Source organism: Vicugna pacos, chromosome 13, assembly GCF_048564905.1.
Source record: "Vicugna pacos chromosome 13, VicPac4, whole genome shotgun sequence".
Lineage (NCBI taxonomy): Eukaryota > Metazoa > Chordata > Mammalia > Artiodactyla > Camelidae > Vicugna > Vicugna pacos.
In genome coordinates this window covers 66579782-66590027 of record NC_132999.1, presented here as the reverse complement: position 1 = coordinate 66590027, position 10246 = coordinate 66579782, and positions in this window count along the sequence as shown.

Genomic DNA, 10246 nt, shown 5'->3' with positions numbered 1-10246 from the left:
TCCCACCAGGCCAGGCAGCCAGTGCAGGCAGGGCCAGGAGCTGGGTGGGCTGGGTCCTCTGCGCAAGGAAAAACTTCTGACCATGATGGGGATGCAGGGCACACAGGACTCTGCAAACTGCACCCTCCTGTCCTAGGAGGCTTTGCCAGACTTCGTTTCAGCAAGTGTCTGCGTCTACAACAAAGCAAGTACCCAGAAGTGGGGCCCTTCTCCCACCCTGTCCTGGTCAGAGGTGGACATCGAGCTCTGAGTGTCTACGTCATTGGTCTGGGCTGAGGGCAGACCTCAGGCCGGACGTCGCAGGGAGTGCTGCGTAAAGTGAAGCCCGGACAGAGACACGCCTGGTGACCAGCGGCAGGAGACCTAGGCCCAGGTGGAGGGGCTGTGGCCCCTCCAGTACAGCTGCCTGGCCAGGACCAAGGTGTGGAGCCTGAGGCCTGGGGACCACACAGGAGGGCAGCAGCCCCTGGCCAGGGAGTGTGACAGCCTCCCAGAGGGGACTGGAAGCCCAGGGGCCGCAGGCGCGTAACAGTTTCTGATGCAGGGACCACAGGGGCTTCCTAGGCCAGACAGACTGCTGGCCCAGCAGCCACCAAGGCCCGGCGCCAGCCTGCCCTGCCTCCCCGGCCACTGGGGCCCGGCAGCTCCCACAGGACGGCCAGCCTGGCAGGAATCCCGGAGCAGGAGGGACCGGACTGCTCCTGGGCCTGGGGCCTCTGCCTTGGGGCCGCAGCACAGTCACCCGGAGGGGCCCGAGGAAGGCCAGACGCTGCCCGCTGAAGGCCTTGACTGACGGCAGTGGGGGGCAGGGACGGCGGGCCATGGCCTACAGGCCCCGGGGCTTGACTGGGGCCTGCGGAGCCTGGGAAGGCACCCAGGGCCGCCGCATAGCCCCTGGCCCGGCAGCGTAGCGGCGGCTGGAGGCCTGGGCGGCAGGAAAGGGAAAGGTGACGTCATTGCCGCCTGGAATCTGCTGTTTGGAGGCGTCGCCATGGAGACCGGAAGGCTCAGGGTGGGTAAAAATAGCAAACCCAAGAGGGTGTAAGTTCCAAGAACGAGTCTCTGAAAAGAAAGGAAAACATCGTTTCTCTAGGCGGACAGAGGCCCGGGGCTGGGAGTCCAGCAGGAGGGGCCGAGGAGTTTCCGGCTCTGCCGCCACCCGCTGGCCCCTGGTCCCCAGCGTCCCTGCTGCTGGGAGCTTTGTCCCCAAGCAGGGCGTGGCGAGCGACAGGCTCCCGGCAGGAGCGTCTGGGAGTCCGTCCTTTGGGCGGGGCGGGAGCAGCCTCTGCTCCGGGCCACTTTTCCTCCCCTTTTTCTTCTGCAGCTGAGGAAGTGCAAGCCCGGAGCCCAGGCCAAGAGCAGCTTCGACGGCGGACGGCTTCGCAGCCCGGGCCCAGAGGCATGGGGAAGGGGCATCTCGGGGGAGAAGCTCGCGGCGGGCCTGGCGGCTACCCCTTCACCCTGGGAGTTGTCTTCCAGGCCAGGAAGGCACCTGTCTTGGTCCTCCCCAGGCCAGACTGGGCTGAGCCCCTGAAGTGCCCAGCACATGCTGTCTGGACGCCTCCTCAGCTGAGTCCTCTGGGGGCCCGCTGTGTCCTCACGGGCTGCCTTCTATTCCAGGCCACAGAAAGGGGGCAGCGCTAGGAGGCCGGGGGCCCTTCTCCCCTGACTGTGAGGATGGACCCTCTGCAGCCTCAGGGGGCTCCCTGGGCCAGTGCCCACCTCTGGGAAACAGCGCCGTCCTGCTGGGGGCTCCTGCGGCACCTCACCGAGGAACACCTATCCGAACCAAAGTGAAATCTGGTCGCCACTCCTTCCCAGAACACAGGTCCCCGCTGAAACGTGGTTGGACTCGGGGCCAAGGGCACCAGGTGGGGGTGCCCATGGGGGCGACTCCCAGGCCCGAGTGAGAGGCAAGCCCATCCCCATCCCACTGGGGAAAGTGACAGGGGACAGCGACAGGGGACAGCGACAGCTACAGCAACTCACAGTACCCCAGGGAAATCCCTTCCTTCCTCCCTTCCTGCCTGAGGCTGGGAGTGGGGCTGGGTCTCTGCCCTCAGCGCCCCAGGGAATCTGGAATGAGCTGCTGTCTCTTCTCTTCCACCTTTGTTCTGCAGGGTAAGGGGAAGCCCCTCTCTCCACACAGGGTGGGTGGGGCCCGGGGAGAACAAGGGCCTTGCCTCTCATGCCCTGGGCTTGTGGTGGCTGATGGCTGGAGAAGAAGGGGAAACGGAGCCCCTGTGGGGGGAGCTCATTGCCCCCAAGAAATAGCTCAGACGCCTTATGTAAGGAGTGAGCTCACCGCAGAGCCTGCCAGCAATGACGGCAGGAGGGCGGGAGGGGGCCGGCTCGGGGAACCGATTTACGAGGAGAGAGGGGCCCAGGGCCTGTGCAAGGAGGGGGCTGTCGGCCGGCCCTGGGCTACAGGGCCGCGGGTACCGGCCTGGGGCTGGAGGGGCCTGAGCGCTTGGTGTGGCCCAGCAGGCTACAGACCGGGATTCACGCTGCTTCCCCCACTGCCAGGCGCTGGCAGGCGCGTGGTCAGAGCAAGGGCCCTCTTAAGGCACCCGAGACCCTCAGGGACCAGCTTGGAGAGACTTAGAGGGTTGGACACCAGCTGCCCTCTGTCCTCTTGCTCCTCCCCCCACGACAGGATGCTCAGCCCCAGCGGATGCTGCTCTGAGGGTGGCCTCCCCTTTCTTTCTCCTGCCGGGGTCCTGGTCCCCCGCCCTGGCGTGCCCCCTCCTCTCTGGGTGTGGAGCATCCCCCCACCTCATGTGCAACAGGCCCAAGCTCCGGAGCCAGCCCGGCCACACTCAGGCCCAGAGAGAGTAAAGGGCTCAGGGAACGCCCAGCGCCCTCAGCCAGGAAGAGCCGACTCGCGGAGCACCTGGCTGGGGGCGGCTGACCCCACCAGTGGCTGGGCCTGGAGATGTGCCTCACCTCTGACTGCCATCATCCATTCGCCAAGAGTTAGTGAGAGTCTGCTCGCCACTTGCTGCCTCGGGTCCCTGACAGGGAAGGGACACAGGACACTCAAAAGGAGGTGACCCCAGGACCTGAGGTTGGGGCACAGAGGGGCCAGGACAGGGCTGGGAGCCCAGGGTGGGGCAGACCTTGTCCCAGCAAGTGTGGCTGGGACAGATGGAGAGAGCTGGGGGGCTGTGGGCCCAAGAGAAGGGAGGAGGGCAAATATGGGGGCAAGGGACAGACATGGCAGAGGTGAGGGGCCAGGAGGGGGACCCTCACTGGATCTCAGGCTTCCCCTGACTGCTGGGAGGTCAAGTGAGTGTGTCTGGAAGGCAGGGCCTGCACAGAGGGGCTCCTTGTTGTGGGTCTGCCACTTAGGGCACCCCTGGCCCCTGTCCACACCCTGCCATGGGTGCCTGGGCCTCACCTGGGCTCCCACCCCCTTGCTACACGGTGCCCTGGGCAGGTCCTGGGCCACCCAAGCTTGGTGGCCCTGCTATGATACAGGATGGTGACACCATGACCCTCTGAGTGTGTCACACAAGCCTTGGCACCCAGGGAGATTGTTTTGACCACTGGGCCCTTTGGTCGTTACTGGCAGCAGGCAGTTTGGGCCCCTGGAGGGCCATCTCTGGAGGGTGCTGTTGGAAGACTACCTTTCCGCCCTCGTCGTGCCCCCTGTGCCCAGCTGGTGGCACTCAGCAATGATTGCTGGACAAAGGGACCACAGAGGGTCCCTGAAAGATGCTGCCAACGCCAAGGCCCCGGCCGGGGCCCAGCTCCCCCTCTGCGGCAGCTCAGCACTCCCGTGCCTCCTGCTTCATGCACAGGACCTGGGCCCAGGCCTTGGGTCCTGGCCGGCCCAGGGCTGCAGGGCACAGGCAGGAGGCGGCCACCCTGTGATCGGCGGGGTGTGGCTGGAGCCTGGGCCGGAACAGGACGCTTCGGGGAGCTGGGTCCTGCGGGCAGGGGCGGGTCCGCAGGGCAGGACGCCCACACGGGCTCTCTCTGCTCCTCCACGAGCGCCCTCCAGGCTGAGGATGTGTCCACAGAGCCAGGCCAGGAAGTGAGCCCCTGGGCTCGGAGCCCCGGGCGGGCCGAGGCCTGTGCGCCCCTCCCTCATTCCTGCTCATTCCTCTGAGGCCTGTGCTGGCTGAGTGGGGCGGGCAGGGGTTCCCCCAGGGCATGGGGTTCCAGAGCCAGTGGCCTGGGGCCACGCTGCTCCCACCCTGGGTGTGAGACTAGACACAGGGCTGAGCCATGCTCTGGCTCCCATGACTGCCCTGCCCTGCCCTGCCCTGCCCTGCCCAGGCCCCCGGAGGCTGGGCGGACTCCATGTTGCCCCATCAGCTTCATCTGGCAGTTGAGGCCAGGCTCCTGGTTGGGGGGGGCCGGTGGTGCCTCGGGGCTGTGGGGTGGACATTTGAGCAGCTGAGTGGCTCTGCTTGGCGCGGGGAAGGAGCCCACTCTTCCCTCTCCCCCACCTCCAAGAGGACAAGGGCAACGCCTGGGTGGGGAGGGGGCAGGCCTGTGGGGGCGCTGCCTGCACGGGAGATGGGCAGGTCCTGGGGCGCGGCGGCGCACTGGGCTCACCTCATTGCCAGTGGCGGCTCTCACACACCTGGACAAGGCACTCTGCTCAGCCCCCTGAACACCACCTCGCGGACCCCCGTGGGGCAGGTCTCAGCTGAGAGCTGGACACGGGGACCCTGTGTGACCCTGTTCCCACCCCGGCCCCTGACCACCCCAGGGGAGGCCACCTGGGATGAATAGCCCTTGTGTGGGCCACAAGGCTGACCCCGCCAAAGGTTCCACGAGAGAAGGGGAGTCCCTCCCAGACAGAATGGTCCAGGAAGAACAACGGGTAAGTTCAATAAACCTGGAAGTGGCTTTTCCGGAAAGGCAGAGGAAGCAGGTCAGCACAAAGAAGAAATTAAAAACACCTGCAGTTCCCTCACTTTTTTTGTCTCTGGTGTAGAATCTGAAGATGACCAAGGACCACGCTGGCTGCACCCAGGTATTGTGACTGACAGTATTTCCATCGTCATCCGATTTAAAACTTTTTGATTCCCATTTTGAGTCCTTCCTTAATCAATGGCGTATTCAAAATGTGTTTTTTAATGTCCCAAACTGTGGCATTTTTTGGTGGCAAAGTGAGTTTGCTTTTTTGGTTGTTATTTTCATTCAGAGTTACTTAGTTCAGAGTTTTGATCTTTTGGTTTAAGTCTGGCCGAAGAAAGGCAGATACACAGATGAAAGGAACAAAAGGAGCCCAAAGGTCTGGACTCTCCCGACCTGTCCGGAGTGGTCACTGAGCCGCCTCGCCTGACCTCAGGGCATCGGCCTCTCTCAAGTCTTCCAGCTGTTTCTTGTCTGACTTTTCTCCATTTTTCCACATTGTGTGTTCTTGCTGCTGTTCCCTTCATTTACGAGTTTTAGACATTGTGAGATGTCCCTGGAGGAGCTCTGCCCAGCACTCTCTGCCCGCCCGCTGCTCACTCTTCGATCTTCCCGAATGAGCTCAGCTGTTGTGCACACTATTATGACTACGTAGATACTGTGCACTGCTAAGCCAACTGGGGAGCCCCACTTAGGTTTTCCCTTTGTTTTTCCTGAAGTTAACAGTTGCCTTGCTTTCTGTTTCACCTACTGGGTTGTCTCTGTGCCTACAGCAAAGACCTACATCACCCACCAGCCTCTTCCACACAGTTTTTGGTCGTTGAGTGTGTCCTATATTCTGCCGGTTCCTGGTTTTTCTGGCACCCTCTACCCTCTTGCCCTGGTCTGGGCTGGTTGCTCTCTGGGCTCCACCTCCAGGCTGGTAGGCAGAATCTCCATGTCCCCTTTGTGGACCTCTATTCCCGGTCCTCAGTGGGTGTGAGGCCAGCTGCAAGCTCATGCAGGCCGCTCAGTCACGATCCTGCTCACCACTGTGACTTGCCTGCCTTCCTCGTTCCCGGCTCCACAGAGCTTCCTGCCTTCCGCGTTTTCAAACATTTAAAGAGCAGACCTGTGTTCTCTGACCTGCTTTCGTGTTGGACCAGGAAAGGGGGCCAGTTCCTCTGCCATCTGGGCTGGAGCTGCAGCCGATGCTCTCAGGGTCCTGCTCGTGCCCCCAGGCCTCACCCCCACCTTGCCCAACGGTAGGACTTTCAGCAGCCCTGCTCCACTGGGCAGCTTAGGCGCACCAGGGCCGAACTGAGAATGCATGCCTCCTCCCCATGACACTTCAAATAAATTCTGTGTGTTCTAACAACCTCAAGCTTACAGAGAAGCTGCGAGAACAGTGCAGGAACCCCCATCGCGCCCCATAAAGCGCTTGAGATCCCCGCTGACATGGCGCTCTGTCCTGGGCAGGGTCGCTATCGTCCGGTCCTCAGGCCACATCTGGGGCTTTCTGGTTGTTCCACTGACATCGCAGTGAGATCCAGCAAGGGTCCCCAGGTTTCGCAGAGCTGACGTCTTGTTCTTCTCCATCGGTCTGGAATATTCCTCAGCCTTTTCCTCACTGTCACCTCTGAAGGTTCCAGGCCCATCCTTCTGTACAAAGTCCCTCTGTGTGGGCGTCTGAGGTTTCGTCATGGTCAGATGCAGGTCATGCCTTTTTGGCAGAAGAGCCACAGCAGCCCGTCCCACCACACCAGGCAGTGCAGGGTTGCGGTGCATCCAGTGCCTGACGGTTTCCACTTTGATCGCTTGATTATGGTGGTACCTGGCAGTGTCTCCCCTGGGAACTCACCCTTCCCTTTGCAATTGACAGGAGCCTTGTGGGGAAGAACTTTAAAACTATACATTTCCATAGAAAAGCAAAACAAACAAAAAAAACTATGCAAATAGCTCTTTTCTTATCAGACTTTCAGCTTATGAATATGCTTATTTTAATAAATACTTGAATATGCAGACGCGGTTTTCTGATTCCATGGTTATAATCCGCGATCACCGTTATGCTCTCGGATGTGGCAGTGATCTCCTCTCTGAGCTGCCCAAAAGTCCTTTCGACACGTTCCTGTTTCGCTTTGAGCTCTCCATACTGCCTGACACAGTAAGATTTCCTCTCTCTGTCCAAGCCCTGCCACCAGTCATTCCTTCAAAGAACACTGGTTCCCTTCCACGGAGGATGGAATTTAGAAGCCAAGACCCAGGTTCTCGGGGTGCTTGCGGCTGCTGGGTTGTCCCTCTTTCAGGGCCTCTCCCTGGGCAGAGTTAGGGATTACCTGGATGTCTGTACAAACACACATTTACATCTATAGTTTTTCTACTTGTTTATAAACATTGGAATTCATGGGTTCACGCAGGGATTGCTGACTCCAGTCCAATGCCACATGTTTGTTTATCTCTTCCCATATTTTTAATTCCCATCTCTAACAGTGACAACCCTGACTCTTATCATGAGGAATGTGTTTCTTTATTTGGCCAATCCCATATATAATCAATCTCCCCGCTCCAGCAGATGTCCCCTCCCCACCTTGGGCTCTGATCTTGCTCAGGGCTGCCCCCCCACCCCGAGATGACTCTGCACCCCAAGATCCAGCTCCAAGAGCCCGGGTGACAAGCTTGTAACGCACTTGGTGTCCTGCCTTCCCTCCCTCCCTTTCTCCATCCCTAATCTGTGTGTCCTGGAAACACCTCTCAAATAAACGATCTGCACTCAGAACTTTGCCTTGGGGTCTGCTTTTGGTGGAACCCAAACTAAGACAAAAGTCTTTTCTAAATTTTTACCAAGCTCATGTTACCTGAGTAATTTTTGTTTAGAATTTAAGGTTTTAGAACAGTATCTTAGCACGTTCCTGACAATGCAGCTGTGCTTGTCTGAGACCAGGTGTTTCCTTCCCACGGAGCAGGGAACAGGTGGCAGGTGGAAGTCAAGCAGGGCAGAGCCATTCCCCCCAGAAGCTGTCTCTCGGGGGTCTCTGTCGGGGCCTGCTTTTCTGAGCCTTCCAGCCCATTTCCCCAGCCGGGCCTCTGAGCTGGCCCTGAGGCCAGGGGCGCCCCATCACTGCCAGCGCCCTCATCTCTGGCCTGTAGCGCTGCTGGCTCCAAAGCCAGCCCCCAGCCCCTGGAGGCCTCCGCAGCACCTGAGTGACCACGTCCCCTATAGGCAGGTTTGTCAATCCTTCGCCTCCTCAGCTGGAGGAGATGGAGGCCACGTGGGGCAGAACTTGGTCTCCATCCTCCTGGTCCCAAGGCCTGGCTCGTGCACATGGGGGTATAATCTCCACAAGCGTGTGCGCATGCGGGGGTGAGCGTGTGCACCACCAGCTGCCCACACCCGTCAGTCAGCATGGCAAGGGCTGGAGAGTGAGCCGGGCGGGCCTGGTGCCTGCTGCTCGCTGGTTCCTGTCCCCGTCCCCTGACATGGCAGTGCCTGTGGCCTGGACCCCCCACCTGCCAGTGTGGTGCATGGCCTGTGGCAGGGGACAGTGGGAGGAGCAGGCCACTGGCCAGGGCAGCTGCTGGGATGGGTTGGAGGCAGGAAGGCCAGCATGTGGGAGCCCCCCCCAGCTGGGCTTGTGGAGAAGACAGGGCCTGCCTGACTCACTCCAGGCACAGCTGCCCTGGCCCTTGGTGGGTAGGGTGGGCTTGGCTGCTCCAGAAGCTCCATTATCTTTTGGGGAAGACGACCTCAAAGTCCATGGAGGCAGAGACATTTTAGAGACCAGAGCAGTCCCTCCTTACTTCTCTGGGCCCTTCACCCTTCACCTATCCCCTGCACCCTCCTGCACACCCACCTCGGCTTCCTTCTGGGCTCTGAAGCTGTGGGAGTGTTGGCTCCTCCACCTGGCCCCTTCCCGAGACACCTTCCTGGAACCCTGCAAAGCCAGAGGGCAGAGGGAGGAAGCACAGGGAGCCAGCCCTGCGCGTCTGGGGGGCCTCGGGCTCGGGGGCCTCGGGCTCGGAGCCCACCTGGGCGCGCCCGCTTGGCCAGAGGAGCTGGAGAAATTGTGTGCTCGGCCGGGAGCCCCTCCAGGCCGGCCCTCTGGAGCTCCAACCGCCTTCTCTCACGTACAGGCTGTCTGCATGGGACTCAAGTCCACGTGGAAGGAATCAACTCTCTCAGGTGCCACAGACATGCTTTTGGTCCAAATGAGGACCATGAATACAGCCTTTGAAAGCAAAGAAGTCCCTTTTCTTGTTTTTTAAATATCCCTTTCCTAGTTTTCTCATGTTTGCCTAGAAAAGCCTTGTGCTGGGGGCACTGGATTGACGAGTGGAAGGGACAGCCCCCCAGGGCACAGGCGAGGGCAGGCGAGGGTTTCCTCACAGAAAGGCCTGGTGTTTGAAGGCGGAGCACTACCTCTGAACCTCAAGGTGCCCAGGCACCTGCCTGTGTCTGCCATATAGGTGTGGGGTTACCTGGCCATCCTCGGTGCCCCTCCAGATGCCTGCCCGTGCCTGAGGGGCAGTTGAGGCCTGCAGACACAGCCGGGTGCTCCCAGGGCAGACACGGCCCCTGAGGAGTGCTGCTTTGGGGCCACCTCCAGCCCCCACTGGGGAGGCAGCAGCAGGCGATGAGCGTCAGGTCACAAGGGCTGAAGTGAGTGTGGCCCGCTGGCCCCTGCCCACCACTGTGGGCACCCCCCACGACTCCCCACATGTTCAGGCCAGCTTAGATGCCTTTGTCCTGTAGAGGAAAAGGGGTCATTGCCCAGCTCGACTGGACTGTCCTTCTGCCTCGGGCTGAGTGCAGCCAGAATTGTCCTCCTCACCTCGAGTCCCCAGCCCCCAGGCCTCTGCTGGATGCTGCCTCCTCGGGGGGCCACCCAGCACAGTCTGTCCAAGTCCAGGCCCCAGGCTTGTCCCACCCAGCACTTTCTGGTTGGTCTCTCCCCAACGATACAGCCAGATTATGGAAGGACACACAGTGGGTTCTCCCTCTGGCCATGCCCTGGGTATCCCTCAGATGTGTGAACGGCTCTCTGGACAAGGAGGCTGTACGGGGTCACGTCAGTCTGCGGGAGGAACGGAGCCCGGTCCCTGAGGACTCAACACGGGCCTGCCCTGGCGGCTACCTGGCCGGACAGCACGGGCCACAGCGCCGAGGCTGCAAGCCCTGCCCGTGGAGACGCAGCTCTGCACGGGGCTGGTGGGAGATGACGTCGCTGGCCGTGCGGAGGGACCAGGATGCAGGGTCACAGGGGGGCCGCTCTTGCACCAGTCATCCCTTGGAGGGGTGCTGTGCGGTGCCTGCATCGCGTGGGGCTGTCGGAACACGCTGCATGGTGTCTGTCTCCTGCGTGGGGTCTCCGGGGCGTCGCAACTGTAATGTGTGTAG